The sequence below is a fragment of the Rhinatrema bivittatum genome, chromosome 4 (assembly GCF_901001135.1).
Source record: "Rhinatrema bivittatum chromosome 4, aRhiBiv1.1, whole genome shotgun sequence".
NCBI lineage: Eukaryota > Metazoa > Chordata > Amphibia > Gymnophiona > Rhinatrematidae > Rhinatrema > Rhinatrema bivittatum.
This window is the reverse complement of record NC_042618.1, coordinates 300,404,907-300,432,356: the sequence shown is the minus strand read 5'-3', so window position 1 is coordinate 300,432,356 and position 27,450 is coordinate 300,404,907. Positions and strand designations below refer to the sequence as shown.

General features: G+C 42.8%; 1 protein-coding gene and 1 long non-coding RNA gene across 5 annotated transcripts in view; one reads left to right on the top strand and one right to left on the bottom strand.

The window, feature by feature from the left end:
- The window catches only part of LOC115090746, a 203,125-nt gene extending 178,772 nt beyond the window's left edge, over positions 1-24,353 (top strand). For both annotated transcript variants that reach the window (XR_003856493.1, XR_003856492.1), the window contains exons 2-3: positions 11,378-11,542; positions 24,118-24,353. This is a non-coding gene — a long non-coding RNA (uncharacterized LOC115090746). The remainder of the gene's footprint in view (positions 1-11,377; positions 11,543-24,117) is intronic.
- Positions 1-27,450, bottom strand: part of DPH6 (diphthamine biosynthesis 6) — an 844,298-nt gene that overhangs the window by 604,623 nt on the left and 212,225 nt on the right. The gene's annotated exons all lie outside the window — the stretch shown is intronic.

Here is a 27,450-nt window from a genome sequence, read left to right as displayed (position 1 = left end):
GACATGGAGGCAACCAGTGCAGGGGAACAGCAACTGGACTATTCCACTGCAGAATGTGGAGGAAGCTTTTCCTAACTTCTTTTAAGATAACATTAAATTAAGATATTAAAAAACACCAATAACAATAATATTCATAGGTATATCATAAGAAATTTGTGTTGCAGCCAAATTGTCTCTTCTGTTAAGGACAGGCACTTTGGCACATCGTAGAGTCCCAGTGGCCAAGCCTACCTGTAGTGACCATCTTAAAACAGCGGGACATACCAAGAGTAACATTTATTAAATTGCTGATGACATCACAGCTTTTTTCTTCAATATTTTTCCATAAAAATTGATTTCATCCAATTAGGAGAGAGTAGAATTTTCTTGGAAAAGGTGAGAAAATAAAGGTTAATTAAAAAAAAAATAAAATAAGGCAATACTTTTTTATTGAACTAACAGAACTGATAAAGGGTGAGCACAATTAGCCCCAGAAAACTAGTCAAGCAATGTATTAAGGAGCCGATTAAATTATGTGCGCTGAAAGCAGGCACTGACTTTTCAGTGCCTGCTTTTTTAACACACGCATGGCGCCCGCAAGGAGGGCATCATACAATATGGAAATTAGGGGGTCACGCTAGGAAGGAGGCGCAAGGTTGCTTGCGCGACCTTAGCACTTCCTTCCTAATGTGACCTGCCGCGACTGCCAGTTATGAAGACCGACGCCGGTAAACTCGACCTCGGTTTTCATAACCTGCCTGTCTGCCAGTAATAAAAACAGCTGCCGAGTTTATCGGTCTTCATAACTCGACGGTCTGCTGAGTTATTTTATTTTATTTTTTTTTACTTTAAAAAAAGTACAGAAAAGCAGTTTTTTCTGCTTTTCTGTACTTCTTTTCAATACTCGCAGCTTTTAACGCCTGCTCCAGGCAGGTGTTAATATCTGAGCGATAAATGTGCATCTGAGACGCACATTTATCTTTTTGCATTTGGAGTGAATGAGTAATAGGCTCATTCACATGCATTTGCATGTGATGAGCACTAACTCATTCACTTTGCGTCGGATGTGCGTTAATTATGCGCAAATCCCCCTATTGCATTAGGGGGTGGATTAGCGCCTAATTATCCTGCATCTGACTGCGGGTTATACAGTGCGCTCGGCTGAGCACACTGTATTGCATCGGCCCCTAAGTTAGTCCAATAAAAATTTACCACCTTGGAAGATAACTTTCAAAACTGCTCGCGCCTGCCACTCAGTCACCCCGCTCCTTATTCATTCAACCCCCCAACAAACAGTGATCTCCCCCCACCGCTGGCCTCCCCCCTTTCCCATATAAATAATAGGCCAGTAGTGGTCCCCCACCCCCTCCTCCCCAGGTAGGTGTCATTTTCCAAAATGGCACAGACCAGACCTTGCCCCCTTCATGTGACAGGGCAATATCTGGGGACTGGACCCTCCGTATCCAGGGACCTAGCCTCAAACTGAGCACCAGTGATGGTTTTTAGATAATGAGGTGTGGAGGGGTCTGGGTGAAGTGCCACTAGCCCACCAACTGAATTTTTTAAGAGTTGGGGTGGGAGGTGAGGGGGGGGGGACCACTACCGACCTATTATTTTTATGGAAAGGGGGGGCCAGGAAACCTTCTCCTTCAGTTGGGGGGATTTGAGTGAATAAGGAGAAGGTTGGCTGGGCAGGGGCTCATTTTTTCACAGCACCTTTAAACTATTGTTTTACTCTTTTTTTGTGGGGCCGCCTCTATTGGCAATCCCAGGGTTGGTCTAATAAGACCCTTGGTGACCCTTTCTTTACTTGTGGGGGGTGTCATGTTGGGCCACCGGGTCCTTTAAGGTGATGACAGCCCTGTGCATTGGGGGCCACCATCATGCTTTGACTAGGCTTCAGCAGCTATTTTTTGTCTTGCAGGCTTTTTCCTCAAGACAAAATAATGCAGCAATATTACTGTGATATTTTGTTAGGGAGGGGCAAACTATCGCAGAACCATCCCCCCCCCCCCCCCCCCTGTGATATTGGGCCCGTCCTTTGATAAAATATCATGGCTTAGTGAATCCATGCCTATGAAATATAGATAAGTGTTAAAAAAATAAAAATAAATAAAAAGGGGGGCCTTACTTAGCTACATAAGTCTTAAAACGCTACTTATCCAACTAAGTCAGACAGCTGGATAAGTCCAAAAAATGCTACATATCCAGCTAAATCAGTAGCTGGATAAGTCTAAAAGCTCTGCTTATCCAGCTATCTGCTTAGCTGAATAAGTAGCATTTTAAGACTTATCTGGTTAAGTAGCATTTTTTTTTTTTAATATATCCAGCTATCTTACTTAGTCGGCTAAGTCCGAAAAGTGCTACCTAGATGGACAAGTAGCACTTTTCAGACATTTAGATACACAGTGCCTGCTACTACCTAGCTGCATAAATTCAAATTTGTCCGTCTAAATAGCGGCAAAAGTGCTACTTAACCAAATAAGTCTGAATTTAGCTGGATAAATGTGCGCCAATGATATATCCGAATATTTTTACTTTAAGTTTTAAAGGGCTAAGTGAGTAGATTATACATGCATTATTTAAACACATTTACCCCTCCCCCCCTCCATAAGTCAGCTTTTACATGCATAAGTTGGGTGATTTTCTAACATGCTTGCAGTAATGAACTAACCAGTTTTACCAATTAGTCTACCAGTTTGCCCAGTCTAGCTGCAGCTCTTAAAGACCCTCTTGGCTCTTCAGCTCGAAGTCCCCCCACTTCACCCAGACCCTTCACTATGTTATTTTTTCACTTTTAAGATGTTAATGTTCACTTATTCCAAATACTGAGCCAAAGTAAACATATGCAAGTAAGGTGCCAAATTTACAAGCATAAATTGCTAAGAAAATAGCAACTTACTCGCATAAATGTTGGCCCTTCCCCGGAACACCCCTGGCCCGCCTTTTTTTTTTTTACACATGCAAATTTACTCGTGGACCCTGATTCACATGTATATACTCATGTATATGCTATTCTATACACGTAAGTGCTATTTTTATGCGCTCAATTTTTGAACATTTACCTTTTACTTTTTTGGTTTATTGACCTTTATTTATGAGTATTCAAGTGAACTAACATGGTAAAGTGACATTTTAAGAAGAAGTAAAGTAGGCAAAATATACTTATAGCAGAAAGGGTGAAGCTTCTCTTTTATGAGAGAGAAGGTGCAAAGTGTCCACAAACCTTTGCCCACATGGTTTTATTTGAGCTGCATTTTCCACATCCCCTCTTCCCAATCCAACCCTCCCCATGCTCAGCAAGAAGAAAATTAGCAAGAAAGCTTTCAATTTAATTAGTATATTCCATGCACTGTAATTATTAGCGGGAAATGTTATATTAATGAATGTAAAAGTTAGCAGTAAATTACCTTGTAGCTATTATCAATTTCCCAAGCTACTGCTCCTTAAGATAACCCTCTCCCTATAGTCCTTCTGGTAATTTTTCTCTGCCTGATAAACATGATGATTAAACAGCTCTCTGTGCAAAACCTTTGATTCTTTTTAAATTAAATCCATACCCAGCCTAAGGGCTGTGTCTGATTTCGACTGAATGTGTCCGTTAATCAGATAAAAATTATCAGTAACGCAGAGGAACAGCAGCCTCAGGCTCCATCAGAGCCAGGGCGAGCCAAGCAAAATAAGATGTTTGGACAATATCGCATTATGTGTAAAGGTTATGATAGGCTTGGAACCAAACATAAGCCCACGCTGCCATAATAGCATCTGGATTTAAGGGGGATGCGGCATGCTACTCAAATACCAATGACATATTTATATTTCTGCGCTTTTCTTATTTGAAAATGGAAATCTAGAAAGTGCAAAATAAAATAAAAAAGAAGCAAAACAATAGAAAACCTTCCAGGGACAAAAAAGCAGCATATTTTACATATGAAGTTACAACCTCTGATAAATGTGTTTAATAAGAGTTGATAAATATTTTAAAATAGTTCCAAATAAGTTTACAAAACAATTCTAAGGAATTTTATTTAAAAAAAACAAAAAAAAAATATGTACAATGCTGCTAGTGATCAGCCAGCAAGGACGAGAATGAAAATCAGCTTGGATAGAGTTTTTCAGACCTGTTGACTTTTTTAGCCCAGTAATTCTCCACCTGGTCCTTAAGGATCACCCACCAGTCAGGTTTTCAGAATATCACACTAACATAGTAGGTAATGGCTGAAAAAGATCAGCAGGCTTTGTTATGGGAGCGCTGAGGGAGTGATCCCACTCGAGGGGATTGTGTGCCCTTGAGCCTTGGCACAGTCCCAGACGAATCCAAGGCACCGAGGGTAGGCGAGGCACGTCCCAGCTTGGGTGGAAGCTGACAGTCCAACCCTCTGCCAGACCTGCATGCTTCTGGAACCAATCATGATGTTGGTAATGAACAGTCCTCCAACTGTTTCCGGCCCTTTCGGACCTGCCGCTGGAATGGCAAGAAGCAGCAGGCTGGACAAGGCACTGGAAAAGAAGACACAGGAACAAGGCACTGAAGACAAGGACTCAAACGAGGCAAGGTTCAAGGTATTCAAAGAATTCAGGCAATGATTCAGAAGCAAGCGAAGTACTGGGTTGAGGCTGCCACACAGCGTGCCCTACATAGCCCACCGTAAACGGGCGGACCCAATGGGCTGGTCATGGTCCCACGCTTGAATGCGAAGCAGGCTCCAGATGAGGTGTGGAATAGCTGAAGCTGGAACATGGTGAAGATACTGAAGAGGCCTGCACTGGGGTGCGCCCTACACAGTCGCCAGTGGCTGGTCGCGGTCTAAGCTAGGACGGAGCAGGTTCGAACAACGTCTTAGGCATGGACGGAGCAAGCTCAAGTATCCGAGGGCGAGACAGAGGTCAAGACACAGGACCAAGACGGAACTTGGCTTCAGGCAAGGATACAGGACCAAGACGGGACTTGGCTTCAGGCAGGAGGGTCCCTCTGGAGGCTTGAGCTGCGGACATGAAGGATGGCGATGAGGAACCAAGGATAGCGGGCATCAGGACAGGATCACGGACATCAGGAACGGAACTGGAACATGGACATCGGGAACAGGTAACACAGGACATGGAGCTCCAACGAAGAACATGGACCTGACTGAGTGCTGGAAGGCAAGACTTCCAGGAGCAGGAAACTCCGATGCAAGGCAAGACAGAACCGAAAGTGAAGCCCTTTTATAGGCCAGAAAGCAGGCAACTCCCTGGGAAGAGTTCCGATGGGCCACACCTTGCTGGCCCTTTAAGTATAGAGAGAAGCTGTGGGCCGACCCCTTAGAGAGAAGGGTGGGGCCCAAACCAGAAATTCCAAGCTGAGACTGGAGCAGGCCTCAGGCAGGCCCCGATGACATCGAAGGCCTTCTAGGCCATGGAGCAAAATCTGGAAAGCCAGTTCAGGAGAGGCCCCGGCTTCGGAGCAGCCTCCAGAGAAAGGTGAGGGGCCTCCCGTGGCTCCAGCTATGGGAGGAATTGTAGCAGGCTTATCCATTTTTTTCTATCCATATTGCTTATGAATATTTTTATTTATTTATTTGTTACATGCTTAAAACACCAAAATACTCTAAGTGTGGTCCGATATAAAAAATTTCCAGAAGTGAGAGTATAATAAATCTAACATCCAACAATATAAAATGATACAACCCCCATTTTGTTCCTCCACCTGGCCAGCTCCTGGATGAGGGTTGTCAACTGTCCGGTTTTGGACCAGATAGTCCCATTTTCCCCCTTTTTGTACAAGAGTCCGGTTACTGTTATAACCAGACACTGTAATGTCTAATTGAGTAATAGAAGGGAAGGGACTCAAAAGGAGAGCCTGCACAGCTCTGGCACCAATTTCTTGGGCAGACAAAGTTGCACAATGAACGCAGGAGAATGCTGCAAGCAGAGGCAGCTTACTCTGTATAGAGCCATTGCCTCTTCATGAAAGAACAGCTGCAATGATAGAAAAACTCCACTAATTCAATACTACACATTTTTTGGAATCTTGTCCACCAATCCTGGAGACGGATGATGATAATTATGTCATGACATAATTGTTTTTATTCCAATATAGTATAAAATGGCTCAGCCACACTATCAAGCCTATAAATGCCCATTGGTGGCCCAGCACTTTGTCAAGACAACATAGGAGGGTGTTTCAATAAGTTTTCCCTGTTTTCATATTTTTGACATGGTGCTGGTCATTGATTCCCATTATAAATTTAACCAAAAAATTAGTGATGTTTATTTGCATTATTCAACTACTTGATATCTCTGCTTAATATACTGTAGTTTCTCTCTTGGGCATGACGGGAAGGGAGAGAAATGGCTAGGTAGGCAGAGGGAAGGAGCTGGGGATGGCAGGGAGGAAAAGGAGCTTAGGGACATGCATGGGAAGAGATGGGGGAATAAGGAGAGGGTCAGGGGAAAATAGAAAGAGAAGAAGATGAGGAAAGAGATTGAAACTCATAGGGAAGAGGGAGAATGAACTCAGGGGGATGTGGGAAGTGAGCAAAGGGAGGGGGTTGCGGTATGATGGAGAGGTGAGGAGAGGGGGGCACAGGTGCATCATGGGCAGAGAAAGGGTGGCAAACAGAATGGGGTGGTTGGTAAAGGGTAGGTGGCATGGAGATGGTGAGAGTAGGTGGCTTGTCAGAAGAGATGAGGAGAGGCAGTCAGGTGTTGGGCAGAGGGTGGAGGATCTTCTGGAGTGAGAGGAGGAAGCACATTTGGCCCTAGCTCAGGCCTTGGATCAGTAGCATCTGGAGAGGAAAGGAATAGGGGTAGCAGGCAGTAGCGTTGGGGAGTGATGATGTTTTTATTTTTCCAGTGTTGCACTGCAGAATCTTATTCCTTCGAATTTCGAGTTCAGTTTTTATTTGCATGTTTCTCTTCTTAATTTGTGGTCCCTTATTTTGTATTTGGCAGGGTATGTCTGTGCTGGGGAGGAGTCAGCTGTCTTGGTATATGTGGGTACGAATGACAGAAAAGTGCAGAAAGTAGGTTCTGGAAGCCAAATTTAGGGTTTTAGGTAAAAAGCTGAAATCCAGAACCTCAAGGGTAGCATTCTCAGAAAGGCTCCACATTCCACGAGCCGGACCGCAGAGTTTCAATGCATAGATGAGACAATGGTGCAAGGAAGAGGGTTTTAGGTTTGGTAAAAACTGGGCTTCATTTTGGGGAAGGGGAGCCTTTTCCAAAAGAATAGGCTCTACCTTAACCACAGTGGAACCAGGCTGCTGGCACTTACCTTTAAAAAGGAGATAGCGCAGCTTTTAAACTAGATTATGGGGGAAAACCAACAGTTGCTCTGAACTGCATGGCTCGCAATGATGTATCTTTGAAGGATACTAAGAGAACTGGGAAAACAGGGCATCCCAGTAGAGAGGTTGTAATAAATGCCAAAGTGGACCAGGTGTCTTTAAGAAAAGTGCAGAAAGAATCCAAATTATCCCTGCTAACTGATAGCAGGTTATTAATACAAACAAAAACATACTTTGAAATGTCTGTATACAAATACTAGATGTCTAATAAATAAGATGGAATAGTTAGAGGTAAAGCCTTATATGAAGAGGTAGATATAATTGGCATCTCAGAGACCTGATGGAAGGATAATCAATGGGACACTATGATACCAGGGTACAAATTGTATCAAAATGATAGGATGGATCAAATTGGTGGAGAGGTTGTTGTGATTACTGTGGTAGTGATACAGTGGACCCTTGGGCCGGGCTGCAAGGAGGCTTCCTAAGCAGACCGGGAGGCGGAGTCTATGGGTCTGGCAGGGCTTCACCCGGGACCCAGAATCCCCCCGGGAGAAGCCCGTAGGGATCCGGGCCCTTGGGACTTAGGCTGAAGGTGGGCCGCAGAGGGTAAGGCAGAGGCAGGCCCAGGTTAGGTAGAGATCAACCAGCAGTTCCGAAGCAGGCCAGGGGCAGGCAGGCCGCTAGCCAATAGTGTACTGAGACCGGACCGGGTCAACACAGGTACTAGGCACACAAAGTTCGGAAGCGGGCCAAGGGCAGGCCCGGCAGCCAGTATGCAGAGTTCTGAACAAACCGAGGTCGAGGCTGGCGGCAAGCTGGCAGAACACTGAAGCAGACCGGGGTCGTAGCTGGCAGCAAGCTGGCAAAGTGCTGATGCAGACCGGGGTCGTGGCTGGCGGCTAGCTGGCAGAGTGCTGAAGCAGACCGGGGTCGTGGCTGGCGGCTAGCTGACAGAGTGCTGAAACAGACCGGGGTCGTGGCTGGTGGCAGGCAGACGAAGTACTGAAGCAGGCCGGGGTCGAGAACCAGGAAGACAATCAAGAAGTCTCTGAGGCAAGAACGGGAACGGAACCAGGAACCAGCAGAGTCCGGAAGGCAACTAGCATTCAAAGAACCTCGTTGCAAGGCGTCTACTAGAAGTCTGGATGCTGGTTAAATGCAGGCCTGGGGTGTGAAGTCAGCTCGATGGCTGTCCCGTACTTTCGGGTGTTGGGCGCACATAAGGGCCTTCCTCGCGCGCGAGGCAAAGAGAGGGGCGGAGCTTCTGGCGGCCTGGACGGCGTTCTCCACGTGGGAAAGCCGCAACCATGCGGCCCACCGGGCCAGGGCCCCGGCGCGTCTTCTAGTGGACCGGAGTGGAGGTAAGCGGACCTGACCGCGAACATGGAGGAGGCGGTCGGGACCGCAACAGAGGTGGCACTATATGTTAAAGAGAGCATGGAGTCAAACAGGATAAAAGTTCTGCAGGAAACAAAATGCAATCTTGAATCTCTGTGGATAGAAATTCTAGGTGAAAAGGGGAATAAAATAGTAGTGGAGGTGAATTAATGTCCACCTGGTCAGAATGAACTAACAGACAATGAAATGCTAAAAGAAACTAGGGAAACTAACAAAATCAGCAGCACAATAATAATGGGCGATTTCAATTATCCCAGTACTGACTGGGTGAATGTACATCAGGACATTCTAGAGAGGTTAATAAATGACTGTTTCATGGAGCAGCTGGTACAAGAACCAACAAGAGGGGAAACTATTTTAGACTTAGGGGCGGATTTTAAAAGCCCTGCTCGCGTAAATCCGCCCGGATTTACGTGAGCAGGGCCTTGCGCGCCGGTGCGCCTATTTTCCATAGGCCTGCCGGCGCGCGCAGAGCCCCGGTACTCGCGTAAGTCCCGGGGTTTTCTGTCGGGGGCGTGTCGGGGGGCGGGGCCGATCGACGCGGCGTTTTGGGGGCGGGCCCGGGGGCGTGGTTTCGGCCCGGGGCGGTCCGGTGGCGTGGCCGCGCCCTCCGGAACCGCCCCCGGGTTGCGTCTTGGCGCGCCAGCGGCACGCTGGCGCGCGTGGATTTACATCTCCCTCCGGGAGGCGTAAATCCCTGGACAAAGGTAGGGGGGGGGTTTAGATAGGGCCAGGGGGGTGGGTTAGGTAGAGGAAGGGAGGGGAAGGTGAGGGGAGGGCGAAAGAGAGTTCCCTCCGAGGCCGCTCCGATTTCGGAGCGGCCTCGGAGGGAACGGAGGCAGGCTGCACGGCTCGGCGGGCGCCGGCTGCCCAAAATCGGCAGCCATGCGCGTGCCGATCCTGGATTTTAGCGGCTAAGCGCGTATCTACTAAAATCCAACGTACTTTTGTTTGCGACTGGTGCGCCAACAAAAGTACGCGAACGTGCATTTTTTAAAAATCTACCCCACAGTCTTTAATGGAACACAGGATTTGATGTGACAGATAACAATGTTGGAGCCACGTAGCAATAATGTTCACAACATTATCAAATATGACATAATAACTAGAGGAAGCACACTAAAGAAATATACTGCTTCGGCATTTAACTTTCAAAAAGGTGAGTATGATAAAATGAGGAAAATGATTAGGAAAAAGCTGAAAGGAGCAACAACAAAAGTTAAGAGTTTAGTTCAGGAATGGATGTTGTTTAAAAACACCATCTTTGAAGCCCAGATCAGGTGGAAGGAAGTCTAAATGACTACCAGCATGGTTACAAGATGAGGTGAGAGAGGCTATAATAGCTAAAAGAACACCTTTCAAGAAATGGAAAAGGGTTCCGAAAGAAGAAAATAAGTAACAGCATAAGAACTGACAAGTTAGATGTAAAGCATTGATAAAGAAGGCAAAGAGAGAATTTGAAAAGAGGCTGGTCATGGAAGCAAAAAGTCATAATAAAAACTTTTTCAGGTACGTTTGAGGCAAAAAGATGGGGAGGGAGTAAGCTGTACCTTTAGACGATCAAGGGCTAAAAGGGGCTATTCGGGATGTCAAAGCCATAGCAGAGAGACTAAATAAATTCTTTGCTTCGGTATTCACTGAGGAAGCTGTAAGAGATATTCTCATGCCAGAAATGATAATCAAAGGTGATGATTCACAAGAACTGAAACAAATCTCAGTGAACCTGAAAGATGACTTAGGGCAAATTGACAAACTAAAGTCTAGCAAATCACCCAGACCAGATAGTATATATCTTGAAGTGCTGAAAGAATTAAGAAATGAAATTCCGTACCTATTTGAAATTTGTAAACTCTCAGTAACATCATCTATGATACCTGAAAACTGGAGGCTTTCCAATATAATGCCAAATTTAAAAAGGGTGTTTTAAAAAGGGTGATCCAGGAAACTACAGACCAGTGAGTCTAAAGTCTATGTCAGACAAAATGGAAGAAACTATCAAAGAACAAAATTGCTGAACATACAGATAGGCATAGTTTAATGGGACAAAGCCAACATGAATTAAGCCAAGGGAAATTTTGCCTCACAAATTTGATATATTTTTTGGAGGGCATAAATAAACATGTGAATAAGGATGAGCCAGTTGTTATATCTGAATTCCCAAAAATCATTTGACAAGGTCCCTCATGAGAAACTTCTTAGGAAATTAAAAAGACATGGGATAAGGGGCAGTGTCCTATTGTGGACTGCCAACTGGCTAAAAAACAGAAACAGAGAATAGGGCTAAATGGTATATTTTCCCAATGGAGAAAGGTGAATAGTGAAGTGCCCCAAGGATCTGTTCTGGGAACACTGCATTTTAATATATTTATAAATGATCTGGAAATGGGAACAACAAGTGAAGTGATCAAATTTGCCGATGACACATTTTTCAAAGTTGTTAAATCACAAGAGGACTGAGAGAAATTGCAAGAGGACATTGCAAAATTGGGAGTCTGAGCATGTAAATGCAAATGAAATTTAATGTACACAAGTGCAAAGTGAATTTGTTGCCAGAGGATGTGGTGAAAACTATTACTTTAGCTGTTTTTAAAAAAAATTTTAGACAGTGACCATATGATGTGATGGAAGAGTAGGATGTGTTCCTGTGGTGCTCCAGATCCCCACCTCCCAGATACGTAATTCAGCGATGGTTTTTATTAGAACTTTCACTTTATTTTTTGATATTACAGGCTTCATTACGCTTTAGCAGAGGGCTGATACATTGGAAAGCTGAAAACACCACCCATATGGCATCGAAACAACAGCAAAAAGGGCTGGAGAAAGATAAGCTGGCAAAAAACAAAATGGTCATGGCTCAAAGTGCTCCAGCCTCACCAGAGAAGCAAGACACAAAGGTAACCGATGTAGTGACTGCAGTGGTAGCTGCCTTGGCACAGTAAACTTATCACACCTTGGAGGGAGGGAGAGGATGAAAGAGAGAGAGAGAGAGAGCAGACTATATACAAGGCCTTCATATTAGTCGAGTATTTATATCTCAATAGGAGGGCCATCTAAGAGGTTGAGGTGAGGTGTTGGTGGTGCTTTAGGGTTTAGGGGCCAGTTTCTCATGTAGAGTGAGACGTACGAACAGCACAGTACACTTTGGTGAATATTATGTCAAATCTTCACCAAAATGTACTGTGCTGTTCGTATGTCTCACTCTACATGAGAAACTGGCCCCTAAACCCTAAAGCACCACCAACACCTCACCTCGACCTCTTAGATGGCCTTCCTATAGAGATATAAATAGTTGCACACTGTGAGGCCCTCCCCAAAGGCTCTCTCTCTCTCTCTACTCCACTCCATTCCCCTTCTCCGCTTTCCCCTCCCAAGTTCAGAAATGGCCAAAATGCAATTCAAAAAATGTATCGAGAATTGTGTTATTGCCATTTTGGGTATATCGCACAGCCTAACGCCTGGAAAAAAGGTGTAGTTATTTCCAGCGTTAAAACCGTGCAATAGATGCGTTATGCTATCGCACAGGGTGATATTGCCCCTCATTTCCCTAAATCTCACCCAAACCCCTCCCTGATCCCTTCCCTCTCAAAAATTTGCATTTGTACTGTGCGTTACTGTTCTTATCGCACACATTAACACGTTATCGGATGTGTTAACGCCATAATGCATTTTGATGAATGACCCTATAAATTTGAAAAAAATATGAGAAATCTGATGAGATAACAATCCATTAGCAGATTCCCAAAGGACAGTACAAGAAGTAAAAACTCAGATCTCAGCAATTGACGATCAAGCATGTGTGCTAGAAACACATCTTGTGCCTTTGGAAAACTAACATGCAAAGCAGGCAGCAAAATTAGAAAACCTAAAAAACCATTTGTGGCGAGAGAACCTTCGTTTTACTGGTTTTCCAGAAACGATTCATGAAGTCAACCTGGTGGAGTTGTTAGAGACATGGCTACCGTATTTGGCCTGCAAGGTAAAATTGGAGAGGTAATGATTGAGCAGGTGCAGTGCCTGAGAATCAAGTCAGCAATCTGGGATAAACCACAGCCAGTAACAGCAAAATTTCTGAATTCGGCTCATAAAGTAGCAATTCTCCAGACTTACAGGAAAAATAGGAATATAGCTTATAAAAGCGGTCATATACTTATTTTGAAGATTATTCTGCAAAGGTGATAACTCAGCAGAGAGCCTTTGTGCCTATCTGTGCCAAGTTGGTAGAAAAGCATATTCCTTTTGTGTTACAATATGCAGCAAAACTAAAGGTAACACTAGCTAATAAGGTCTCAATAAACGAGATGGCAGAAAGTGCACAAACGCTATTAAAGACCTTGAACGCAGATTGCCTGGGTTGAGCAAATTTTGATGGTTGTGCAAAGAGGTTCTGGACAGTTTCAAGTTGTCGCATGGCCCTGTTGATAGCGTTTAATAACATGGGATAAAAAGTTTATTTCTTAGCATTCAGACAGGTTAATCCATGAAAAGTGGGTTATGCACGTCTACCAGCAGATGAAGATGGAGCAAACCTGATGTCATGGTATATATATATATATATATCCCTGCACTGACATCAGCTCACCGGTATTCTCAGTCTCCAGCGGATGGTGGACGAGCATATCCCTACTGAGGATTGCTTAAATAAAATTTAGAAGGAGAAAAGAAGAAGGAAATTAATTCACCCCGCTCTCATGTGGTGATACCTTATGGTTCCGCCCTCAGTCGAGTTTTCCTGATGCGATATATGTGGATCCCTCCCTCAGTAGAGTACCTCAGCCCATTAGCTGGTTTCTGGCATGGACTTAGCTGAAGAGAGAGAAACAGCTGAGAGGCTAGTGTGTGCAGGAAGCAGAACGTGGCAGTGAAGGTCTTTGCCCTCTCTCCCTCCACAGCCGGAGACCGACTCTATACTCAGCCAGGACTAGCTGAGCTCAGGTAAAGAGTAAATAAAAAAAAAAGAAGGGAGATCATTTTAGGGATTCCATTCCTCTTCTGGTCTCCAAGCTTCGGTGCGGAGATCCAACATCCATTCCCACCTCCAAGAGAGATTGGAGAGACATGGCAGCTTGGTGGGTTGAGCAGCCTTTTGGCTGCTCAACCCACCAAGGCCCCACTGTAAGGCTTTGCTTAGATGCCACATGGTAAGCCGTGGCAGCATTCGTGCACTTTTCTATGTGCAAGTCTGCCGCGAAACAGTGTTTGACAGTTCATACTTGCGCACCTGGGTGTGCACTCAGGTGGGTGCCTACTTGGACCGCATATTGGATGCCTACATTTTGGGCATCCATAATGTGTGCTTAATGGACTTGGGCACCCTATCCAGGCTTGCTTGTGTGGACGCACACAGTTGGGCACACAATTGTTAGACGTCTTTGGAAGCGTGCTGCTAGTATTTGTTTATCCATGGCACCAGTAGCAAAGACGTCTAAGGGCCTTACCCTTTTTGCTGCTTGCCATATTTGGGCATCTCAACCTGGCATCCCCTCTAACTTGTGTCAGCACTGCTTAGAGGCTCAGGGAGAGTTTTCTCTAGCTGATTTTGTTGAGCCCAGCCCTTCCCAGCATGATGTAGGAATGGGACTGGAGAGGGACCTGTCAGAGGTTTTACCTGGTTTTTGAGCTCCCTGAACTGGTTCGTCAGCAGGGGAAGGCAACTCAGTGGGCGCAGGACTGATGCCTCCTGGTTTTGATATAGATCCTTCTGCCCTTTCTTGAGTGGATTTTTTTCAAAGGCTGCAGTCCTTTCTTCAGGCAGCCGGAGGAGTAACCTAGTGATAAGAGCAGCGGGCTACAAACCAAGAGACCAGGGTTCAAGTCCTACTGTCACTCCTTGTGACCTTGGGCAAGTCACTTTACCCAGTATTGCCTCAGGGTCAAGCTTAGATTGTATGCCCTCCGGGGATAAGGAAGTACCTGAAAGTAATCCACTTTGAAGTGCTGTGAAAAGTAGAATATATATATTAAAAAAAACAAACCTAAACATCTAAGAGTTCAGGATCGCAGACTGTGGATGCCCGCACGCCTGGTGCCATGGGTAAGCATTGGAGTAGTCTAGGCCTGCTACAGGTCACACTGATATGGATCCAGATGGCATGGATGATTAAGGCAATCCTTACTCCTGGGAGGATGGGGAAATTCCTCTGGGGCTGGAGCCATATAGAAGAATGTTGCGTTATTAATGGAATATTAATGGGAGATTTCAATTATCCCAATATTGACTGGGTAAATGTAACATCAGGACTTGCTAGAGACAAAGTTCCTGGATGTAATAAATGACTGCTTCATGGAGCAATTGGTTCAGGAACCAACAAGAGAGGGAGCTATTTTAAATTTAATTCTTAGTGGAACACTAAGGTGAGAGAGGTAAAGGTGGTGGGGCCACTAGGCAACAGTGATCATAACATGATCAAATTTAAACTAATAACTGGAAGGGGGACAGTAAATAAATCTGCAGCTCTAACACTAAACATTCAAAAGGGAAACTTTTGATAAAATGAGGAAAACAGTTAGAAAAAAACTGAAAGGTGCAGCTGCAAAGGTTAAAAGTGTTCAACAGGCAAGGACATTGTTTAAAAATACAATCCTAGAGGCACAGTCCATATGTATTCCACACATTAAGAAAGGTGGAAGGAAGGCAAAACGATTACAGTCATGGTTAAAAGGTGAGGTGAAAGAGGTTATTTTAGCCAAAAAAACATCTGAAGAAAACAGGATAAAACATAAGCATTCTCAAGTTAAGTGTAAAACATTGATAAGACAGGCAAAGAGATAATTTGAAATGAAGTTGGCCATAGAGGCAAAAACTCATAATAAAAACTTTTAAAAGATATCCGAAGCAAGAAACCTGTGAGGGAGTCGGTTGGACCATTAGATGACCAAGGGGTTAAAGGGGCTCTAAGGGAAGATAAAGCCATTGCAGAAAGACTAAATGAATTATTTTCTTCCGTGTTTACTAAAGAGGATGTTGGGGAGATACTAGTTCCGGAGATGGTTTTCAGGGGTGATGAGTCAGACGAACTGAACGAAATCACTGTGAACCTGGAAGATGTAGTAGGCAAGATTGACAAACTAAAGAGTAGCAAATCACCTGGACCGGATGGTATGTATCCTAGGGTACAGAAGGAACTCAAAAATGAAATTTCTGATCTATTAGTTAAAATTTATAACCTATCATTAAAATCATCCATTGTACCTGAAGACTGGAGGGTGGCCAATGTAACCCCAATATTTAAAAAAGGCTCCAGGGGTGATCCGGGTCACTATAGACCAGTGAGCCTGACTTCAGTGCCGGGAAAAATAGTGGAAACTATTCTCAAGATCAAAATTGTAGAGCATATAGAAAGGCATGCTTTAATGGAACACAGTCAACATGGATTTACCCAAGGGAAGTCTTGCCTAACAAATCTGATTCATTTTTTTGAAGGGGTTAATAAACATGTGGATAAAGGTGAACCGGTAGATGTAGTGTATTTGGATTTTCAGAAGGCATTTGACAAAGTCCCTCATGAGAGGCTTCTAAGAAAACTAAAAAGTCATTGGATAGGAGGTGATGTCCTTTCGTGGATTACAAACTGGTTAAAAGACAGGAAACAGTGAGTAGGATTAAATGGTCAATTTTCTCAGTGGAAAAGGGTAAACAGTGGAGTGCCTCAGAGATCTGTACTTGGACTGGTGCTTTTCAATATATATATATATATGATCTGGAAAGGAATTCGACGAGTGAGGTTATCAAATTTGCAGATGATACAAAATTATTCAGAGTAGTTAAATCACAAGCGGATTGTGATACATTACAGGAGGACCTTGCAAGACTGGAAGATTGGGCATACAAATGGCAGATGAATTTTTTTTTTTTTTAATTTTTATTTTTCATAAATTTTTCTTTAACACATTTGTAATTTACATTCAAATAACATTGAAATGTAATTTCCTTATTTCAACAAAGAGTAAAGACAAAAGAAACACTTAACCAATAAGGAAATAACTAAATGTTGAAATAACATCATTATCTGAATTAAATTAAATTTTTCATAGGAGTATTTATACAGACATCTGAGATCTCTTGAACAGGATTGATGGAGAAAACAGATCAGAAAAATACATTAATAGGATAGGTACTACTACACAGTTTCAATTGCTCATGCCTTACACCTTAGGATGTCACTGGGGAAGAGGTGACGGCTCTCTAGCCACTATGAATTGGCTTAATTGTTCAACCTGAGTGAAAACAAAAGATTTGTTTCCTCTTTTAATTATACATCAACATGGATATCTCAAGACAAAAGAAAATCCTAAAGCTGTGACTCTAGGCCTTAATACCAGAAATTCTCGTCTTTTACTACGAGTGATTGGTGCGAGATCTGGGAAAATTTTTATATCTTGTCCCATATATGATACAGGAAATTTTTGAAAGTAAACCTTCATTAATTTGCTAATATCAGCTGTAGTTATGAGTGAAACCATCAAAGTATTTCTAACAATTACCTGTAGGTTGGAATCTTCCAGAAAGCCAGTTAGGTTTTCTGGAATAGATACCACCGGTTCTGAAGATCTTCTTTTTACAAAGAAACAAGAATTTACAGAAGGTAAATCATTATCAGGGAAACCAAGTATATCAATCAGAAATCTCTTCAAGGAAACAAAAACAGTTTCACCTACAATTTTCGGAAAGTTTACAATCCTTATATTTAGATGTCTGACATTATTTTCAAGCAATTCTATTCACTTTGAACAAGCCAAATGATCTCTAATCATCATACTACTTACTGATTTTACCGAACTTATATTCCTCTCAGCATCTTCCACTCTAGTAGTAAGTCCAATTACTTGTCTCTGAATACCAAAAACCTGTTGTTGTAAATTAGAGGACACTGAATCGATTTTTCCTTCTAGCCTATTCACTCTAGCATTCAGGCCACTCACCAGGTCCCAGATAGCTCCCAATGTGACCGTCTCAGGCCTGGTTGTTAATGGCTGTTCATCCACGGGTATTCTGGGGTGAGGAGATCTTTGTTGCAGGCCTACAGCATATGTTGAGGCCTCCTCTGTTGTAGGAGATAACTCCTCAACTCCTCTCACTCCCGATTCCAGTACAGGGCTTGCTCCCTCAGATGCTATCTTTTGCTCCACCACTTCGGTGGGCAAAGTTGCAGCTTCTCCGTCTGTTCCACGCTGGAGTGGAGGCGGACGGTGATCAGGACTGAGGGAAGCCTCTTCCTGGGAAGCCACTCGTTCTCCTTCCAAGGGGCCTCCAAAGGATTCACCGGGACCCTCCTTTCCCAACTGTGTCATAAAATGATCTATCTCTAGTTGTAAAAGGGGGGGCAAGGGTTCTGAGGGAAAAACCCTTACCTTCCCTTTTCTTTTGGCTGGCATTGCACGAAAATTCTTTTATAGGAAATACTTAGAAACAAGAGTCAGAAAAGTTTTAAATTGGTACCTGTTTCTTTTCCTCAAGGTCTCAGTTTTGGAGTCCAGCACGTAGGGTTTCCTCCTCCCAGTCTGTACTAATCCGAACTAAGCCGGACAAAGCCGTGCGCACGGCTTTGGTGGTGCGCCGGCGGTGATGGTGCGCCGCTGCCGCGGCGATTTTATTGTCGCAGCTCCTCCCGCTCACTCACGTCCGGCTGGGGCAGGGAGATGTTCCGGTCCTGGAAGGGGACCCAGCAGTCTGGTCTCCAGCTCTCCACAAACGCCGCCGCGGCGATTTTATTCTCACGGCTCCTCCCACTCACTCACATCCAGCTGGGGCAGGGAGATGTTCCGATCCTGGAAGGGGACCCAGCAATCTGGTCTCCAGCTCTCCACAAACACCACCGCGGCGATTTTATTCTCGCGGCTCCTCCCACTCACTCACGTCCGGCTGGGGCAGGGAGATGTTCCGGTCCTGGAAGGGGACCCAGTAGTCTGGTCTCCAGCCTGGCAGATGAAATTTAATGTGGACAAGTGCAAGGTGTTGCATATAGGGAAAAATAACCCTTGCTGTAGTTACATGATGTTGGGTTCCATATTGGGAGCTACCACCCAGGAAAAAGATCTAGGCATCATAGTGGATAATACTTTAAAATCATCGGCTCAGTGTGCTGCAGCAATCAAAAAAGCAAACAGAATGTTAGGAATTATTAGGAAGGAAATGGTTAATGAAACAGAAAATGTCATAATGCCTCTATATCGCTCCATGGTGAGACCGCACCTTGAATACTGTGTACAATTCTGGTCGCCGCATCTCAAAAAAGATATAGTTGCGATGGAGAAGGTACAGAGAAGGGCAACCAAAATGATAAAGGGGATGGAACAACTCCCTTATGAGGAAAGGCTGAAGAGGTTAGAGCTGTTCAGCTTGGAGAAGAGACAGCTGAGGGGGGATATGATAGAGGTCTTTAAGATCATGAGAGGTCTTGAATGAGTAGATGTGAATCGGTTATTTACACTTTCAAATAATAGAAGGACTAGGGGGCATTCCATGAAGTTAGCAAGTAGCACATTTAAGACTAATCGGAGAAAATTATTTTTCACTCAACGCACAATAGAGCTCTGGAATTTGTTGCTAGAGGATGTGGTTAGTGCAGTTAGTGTAGCTGGGTTCAAAAAAGGTTTGGATAAATTCTTGGAGGAGAAGTCCATTTACAGCTATTAATCAAGTTTGCTTAGGGAATAGACACTGCTTTAATTGCATCAATAGCATGGGATCTTCTTGGTGTTTGGGTAATTGCCAGGTTCTTGTGGCCTGGTTTGGCCTCTGTTAGAAACAGGATGTTGGGCTTGATGGACCCTTGGTCTGACCCAGCATGGCAATTTCTTATGTTCTTATGTTTCTTTCATAGCAATTCATCGGCTCTGATCTCCCAGATATGAAAATGCTGGGGGTGCCGTGTGCTGATTCCATGACTGAGCCAAAGAAGAATCCCATTTTAGTTTCTTTGTGTAAAGCATCATGTTTTGTGCTGGAAATCCGCACTCAAAAACTGATGGCACAGGTGTAACTATTGACAGAAACAATACGCCTGATGGTGTGGTCTTATCTACAGGTACTCACGTTCATGGCAGCCACTCTAGAAGTGGTTCCATGGGCAAGGGTGTATATGCATCCTCTTCAGTGCACCCTTCTTGCATGCTGGCATCCACAGTCTCAGGACTAGTCGATATGACTTCAGTTACCGGTGGAGATCAGCATCCAACTGCAGTATTGGATGCAAGCAGGTCATCTAAGGAAGGGCATTCCCTTACGAATACTGGACTGACTAGTACTCACAACGGATATGAGCCTCCAGTGTTTCGACCACTGCGCAGCTCCTCTTTGACATTACTTACTTTGAGGACGGTGTTCTGTGCATAGAGTTTCCAAAATGCTGTCTCTGCCTTACCGGAAACCATTCCTGTGAGAGACTCCAGGGGCAGTCAGCTGTGAACTATTCCATTTATTTTGCCAAAGGTGATCTCAGATGTTCACTTGAATCAATCAGTTTCCCTGCCGACACGGGATAGGATAAATAACACCTTATCAAAAAAAATTAATCTTCAACTGGAGTGCCTCAGGGTTCAGCACTTTCTGCAACACTCTTCAATATATATCTTTTGCCTCTATGCCATCTCATAAAAGAATTAGACTTGACCCACTTCCTCTATGCCGATGACATACAAATTTTAATTCCTATTCAAAATTCACTAGACGAAACTTACAAGAAAACTGCCACATACCTATCCACAATTAAACATCTGCTAAGCCGCTTGAAACTCATAATAAACATTGAAAAAACTGAAATAATCATTATGGATCGGAAACCCAGCCCATCTCTACCACCTCCCCTCTTGCTCGAGAACCATAAGGAACCAATCTCCCCAGTTACCCATACACGCAACCTAGGAGTGATCATAGACAACGAACTATCTTTAAAACACCACATCACAACCAAAATCAAAGATGGATATCACAAACTATTAACCTAAAACCTTTTCTTACTACAGTTGACTTCAGATCTGTACTTCAACTTCTCATTTTCTCTAACATTGACTATTGCAACTCCCTATTATTTGGATTACCAGCTTCTAGCATCAGACCGCTCCAAATACTACAAAATGCAGCGGCGAGAATCCTAACAGGCGTTAAAAAACATGAACACATTACTCCCACCCTTATTTCCCTACCGCATAGAATATAAAACCCTGAACTTCTCACACAAATTAATACATATAGATCAACCAAACTGGTCAATTATTAATCTCATTCCTCACATGACTCAATGAAACCTACGTTCAAACAACAAGGGCTTTCTGAGAATTCCCCCTGTTCAATCAGCTCAACTATCAACAACCCATGAAAGAGCATTCTCCATCGCCTTCCCTAAATTATGGAACTCAATCCCATTGGAACTTAGAATGCAATCCAACTTAAAAACATTTAAAAAGGATCTGAAAACATGGCTTTTCTTCAAAGTTTACAATGACACCCAAACTCTCACAATACCTCAGCAACTGAACTCCCAAATGAACTTTAACTTGCTCAGTTTCCATGGACAACAATACTCCGAACCACCTCCAGTTGATAACTCATACATTCCCTTAGCTTGTTAACGTCCATATTATTACATCACTCCTCTTTACCCTACCTGCTGTACTTTAACCTGACTGTATCTATTCCCACCCTCTCTCTATACATCTACCCTACCTTTACCCTGACAATGTTGCCTATATATAAATCCCCCCTTTTTGAAAATATGTAACCTTTTTATCCCCCTGTTGAAATATGTAAACCGTTGTGATGGCATTACCGAATGATGGTATATAAAACTCAATAAATAAAACTCAAAAAACAAATAGGGAGAGAGATATGGATATCATCTGTTATGGACCTTGGATGTCAAGTGGCTTATCATGAGGTATTTGGAGGTTTCTACACCTCTCAGGTAGATGGACTGGCTATTTATACTCCATGGTGGGGGTAAACAGGGTGAGCCGGCATCACGATAGCCTGCTGGCTTAAGGAGGTTATCATGGCTGCGCATGTGGATGCTGAGCAGCCATTGTCTAGTCAGGTTAGGGCTCATTCCACTAGGGCTCAGGCAGTGTAATGGGTGGAGATTATATTGTTGTCTCCCGTTGAGATTGGCTGAACTGAGACGTGGTTCAGGCATTACCATCTAGATGTGCAGGCCCAGGAGGATGCAACCTTCGCACTTGCGGTGCTGATTGGACCGTGGGCAGCCTCCCGCCCTGTTTGGGAGTAAGAACATAAAAACATAATAACATAAGAAATTGCCATACTGGGTTAGACCAAGGATCCATCAAGCCCAGCATCCTGTTTTCCAACAGTGGCCAATCCAGGCTACAAGTACCTGGCAAAAACACAAACACTAAGTAGATCCCACGCTACTGATGCCAGTAATAGCAGTGACTATTCCCTAAATCAACTTGATTAATAGCAGTTAATGGAATTCTCCTCCAAGAACTTATCCAAACCTTTTTTGAAACCCAGCTACACTTACTGCAATAATCACATCCTCTGGTAACAAATTCCAGAGCTTTATTGTGCGTTGAGTGAAAGAATTTTCTCCATTTAGTTTTAAATGTGCTACATGCTAACTTCATGGAGTGTCCCTTGGTCCTTCTATTATCCAAAAGAGTAAATAACCGATTCACATCTACCCATTCTAAACCTATCATGATTTTAAAAACCTCTATCATATCCCTCCTCAGCCATCTCTTCTCCAAGCTGAATAGCACTAACCTCTTTAGCTTTTCCTCATTGGGAAGCTGTTCCATCCCCTTTATCATTTGGTTTCCCTTCTCTGTACCTTCTCCAGTGCAACTATATCTTTTTCAAGATGCGGCGACCAGAACTGTACACAGCACTTAAGGTATGATCTCACCATGGAGTGATACAGAGGTATTCTGACATTTTCCATTTTATTCATCATGCCCTTCCTAATAATTACTAATATTGTTTGCTTTTTTGACTGCCGCAGCACACTGAGCCGATTTCAATGTATTATCCACTATGATGCCTAGATCTTTTTCCTGGGTGGTAGCTCCTAATATGGAACCTAACATCGTGAAACTACAGCATGGGTTATTTTTCCCTGTATGCATCACCTTGCACTTGTCCACATTATATTTCATCTGCCATTTGGATGCCCAATCTTCCAGTCTTGCAAAGTCCTCCTGCAATTTATCACAATCAGCTTGTGATTTAACTACTCTGAAAATGTTGTATCATCCGCAAATTTAATAACCTCACTTGTATTCCTTTTCCAGATCATTTATAAATATATTAAAAAGCACAGGTCCAAGTACAGATCCCTGATGCACTCCACTATTTACCCTTTTCCACTGAGAAAATTGGGCATTGAATCCTACTCTCTGTTTCCTGTCTTCTAACCAGTATGTAATCCATGAAAAAACATCACCTCCTATCCCATGACTTTTTAGTTTTCTTAGAAGCCTCTCGTGACGGACATTGTTAAACATCTTCTGAAAATCCAAATACACTAAATCTACCGATTCACCTTTATCCACGTTTATTAACCCCTTCAAAAAAATGAAGCAGATTTGTGAAGCAAGACTTCCCTTGGGTAAATCCATGTTGACTGTGTTCCATTAAACCATGTCTTTCTATATGCTCTGTGATTTTGATCTTTAGAAAAGTTTCCACTATTTTTCCTGGCATTGATATCAGGCTCACTGGTCTATAGTTTCCTGGATCACACTGGAGCCCTTTTTAAATATTGGGGTTACACTAGCCCCCCTCCAGTCTTCAGGTACAATAGATGATTTTAATGATAGGTTACAAATTTTAACTAATAGATCTGAAATTTCATTTTTTAGTTCTTTCAGAACCCTGGGGTGCATACCATCTGGTCCAGGTGATTTTCTACTCTTTAGTTTGTAAATCTAGCTTTGGTACATCCCACTGGTCCTGGATTAACTTGTCTGAATGCTAAGAAAGATGAAATTACTACTTACCTGATAATTTCTTTTTCTTTAATGAAGACAGGTTAATCCACCTTCCCTCCCTTGGCTGCCAGATGGTGGTGCTATTGTCCTCCAGAATGGCTGCGGTTCTGGGGATTAATGGTAAGTGTTAGATCTAGTCCCTAGATTAGTGATGTTACACTTATCTGAGCTCAATGTTTTCCTGTTAACTAAGTAATTGAATGGTTGTTTGTTAATAGTTATGATCCTGTATTGTTAAGTTGTCCACAGTTGACTTTTGCAGAGAATACTGGCAAGTTGATATCAGTGCAGGGATATATATGCCATGATGTCAGATTTGCTCCATCTACATCTGCTGGTAGAGTTGTATAACCTACTGGTCATGGATTAACCTGTCTTCATTAAAGAAAAGGAAATTATCAGGTAAGTAGTAATTTCTCCTTACTTTGCTGTACTGTGAGTTCGCATGTTGGACTTTTCTAAGTTAATTAGCCCGGACGAGCAACTGAAATACTAAAGTAGATGCACTCCTTTCCAATTTCAGAGACAAGGAGGACATTGAGGAACTCGACAGGATGAAGAACAATATACCAGACATACAATTACGAAGTGATCTAAGCATGTGTGCTTTACAATGTATTTCACGGAACATTTATTAACAACGAACCTGGCACAGCAGTGCAATGCAAAACCAACTTGTTTAAAGATCTCAGCTTTTGTAACAGTGAAATTTGGACCTTCTTTTGCCTCAAATTATTTGCAATACAAGGTGGGACTTTATGGTTTGTTTTTTATATACCAGTATATACTGTACATCATCATCATCATTGTGGAAGCTGGAACGTGGGGATCACACGTGATACACATGCTCTAGTACCCTCTAACCCTTTTGAGTAAGGAAGTGAGTCATATCTACAAGAAGTTTCAGGAAGGGGGGGGGGGGGGACTGGGAAAGAGATGAGACAGAATGCATAGGGGGAGAGGGAAGGGGAGAATGGTGAGATAGGGTGTTCTGTGTCACAATTGAATATACAGAAATATGGAATATCGCATCTGTTACACCTTTGGTTCATGCAATGCTAGTTTGGATGTAGGTTGGGAGGCTTGGGCTGGCTATTGAAAATGAATGGTACTATAGGTACTAAAGTGAAATGTAGGGTAATAGCTTTGCCATACATTAAGTTTGGTACTTGGGATGTATCAGGTATAGGCTCAGTATTTAAGAGGCATAAAATATTACAATCCCTATAGCACCAAAAGGTACACATTGTGCTTTTACAAGAAATTAAACTTGATAAAATAGAGCACCAAAAATTATGTAGAACATGGGTGGGTTAGGTATTCTCTGAGCAGGCATTAACTAAAACTGTAGGTTTTGCAATACTGATAGGTAAACAGGTCCCCTTTCAGGTTACTAAGATCCTGGAAGATGCTGAGAGTAGATATCTTCTGGTGACTGAATTCTTATATGGATAACAGTTCACCATTTATAATATTTATGCACCCAATTCTTATTCTCATGTCTATTTAGTTAAAATAATTAAGTTAGTTTTGGAATAAGCTCAGGGATCCCTTCTGGTGGGGGGGGGATTTCAACTGCATGTTGGACTCAACTATGGACAGATCGTCTAAACGTCTTTCCAAGGGAGACTAAGGTATGCAAGGAGTTTCATACATTTGTAATAGTCTAAGATTAATAGATGCCTGGCATACATTACATCCAATGGATACAGAATACACACGTATCTCTAAGGCAGGTGGAACCAGCTTATGAATTAACTACATGTCGGTATGAAACAATGATTTTTTAAGAATTTTAAAGATAGAAATTGGTCCGTTAGAAATAACAGGTCACTCCCCCATATGGCTAGATATTCAAGGATTTTACCCTTCAGAGGCACAAAAGATATGACGATTTCTATGATACTTATACAAAGATCAAGGTTTTAAGACCCACCTTTTGAAAAAATGGGAGGACTACACATCCCTTAAAGCAGCTCATAAAGAGACTCCTATACTTTTTTGGGAAGCAGCAAAGGTGGTTTTGCAGGATGAAATTATTTCCTATCAGCAAAAAATAAGGCGGTCTTTAGGGAGATTAAACAATTAGAAAGGCAACTAAATGATTCTAAACAGAAATATAAGCAACACTCCACCAGATCCAATAAACAGATGTTAACAGCAGTGGAGTTCACTTTGAATTCTCTGTTACATCAAAGAGTGAAGAAAACACTGAAATATTATAAGGCTAAATTCTATCACTATGGTAACAAAACAGGTCATATGATGGCTAACCTGACTACACACTGGGGGGGGGGGGGGGGCAGAAATGTATTACTGCAATGAGAACTAGTCAGGGGATATTATGTAACTCCTTGAAAGATATTTGTAAAATTTTTAGAGAATACTATCAGTCATTATATATGGCCTCTTCTACTTCTGCAGAGTTGATACAAGAGTATTTGGTAAATGCCAATCTACCAAAGTTAACAGAGACCCAAACAACAAAACTTGACTTGCCCAGTCAGGCTCAAGAAATCCAAACAGGTATTAAGCAAGTTAAATTACTTAAAGCTCTGGGACCTGATGGATTCTCGACCGAATTATTTAAACTATTATCCTCTCAGGAAATTTTGCTTTAGGGGCAATGTATAAGGGCCTCATACAAAAAGTTTTTTTTCCCTTGTTCTCTTAACGTGGTGTTTATCACAGTGATTCTGAATCCTGGTAGGGATCCAATGGTACCTAGTTCCTATAGACCAATTTTGTTATTAAATTTCAAGGTGAAATTGCTTGCTAAGATTATGGCAGATAGATTGGCACAATTGGTGCCTTCTTTGATTGGGGAAGATCAGGTGGGATTCATTAAGGGACGAAGGTCTACCATGGATGTTCGTAGAATTGTGGTGTCAATGGAAGTGAGTTGATGGGACAGGACTCCTTTCCTCCTTCTTTTTCATGCGGAGAAGGCATTTGACCGGGTCAACTGGTCTTTCATGTTTAACACTCTTTCTGAGATGGGACTGGTGGGCTATTTCTGCAAGGTTGTTGAAGTTTTATATTATCATCCCATAGCCTCTATTTTGGTAAGTTGGGCATGATCTCATTACTTTGAATTAAAAAGATAGATGTCAAGGATGCCCCCTATTCCCTGTTGTTCATCATAGCCCTGGAACCCCTACAAAAAAGGATAAGGGAGAATGTCAACATTAAGCTGGTATTAGTAGGATATTGCGAAGCTAAGCAGTTCCAAATAGCAGGCTTTGCTGATATCGTAATGCATACCATGGAACAGACTTCATCTAAACCTGTTTTGGGGGAATTCTCAGTATATGGGGGTCTGACAGGGTTAAAATTATTCATAGACGGACTAGTTTCAATGTATGATTTTGATTTGTGAAGGTTAATATTAAACCTGGATAATCTGTAGCCTTGCCAATGATGAATGGGGTCTAGGAGATGATGGGAAATGACTTTCCTATTCCTTGGGTCCAGGACTCTTTTAAATACCTGGGTATACAATTACATCGAGAACCCGCTAAAATGCAGCCTAATTATTAGTTGGTATTAAGAAAGACCAATAGGCAACTGCAAGGCTGGATGGACCTCCCCTTATCTCTAGCAGGCTGGGTTAATCTGTATCACATGATGATTTTGCTGCAATGGCTATATTTATTACAAAATATTTATTACAAACTATGCACATCTACCTGATGAGACAAGAAGTTGTAGGGATAGAGAGACAATTGAGACATTTTCTTTGGTGTAATTCTAAGCCTTGAATAGCTTTAAAAACATTGATGAGGGCCTGGAAACAGGGAGGTCTAGGACTAGTGAACATAAAAATATATAACATAGCACACAATCTGAGATACCT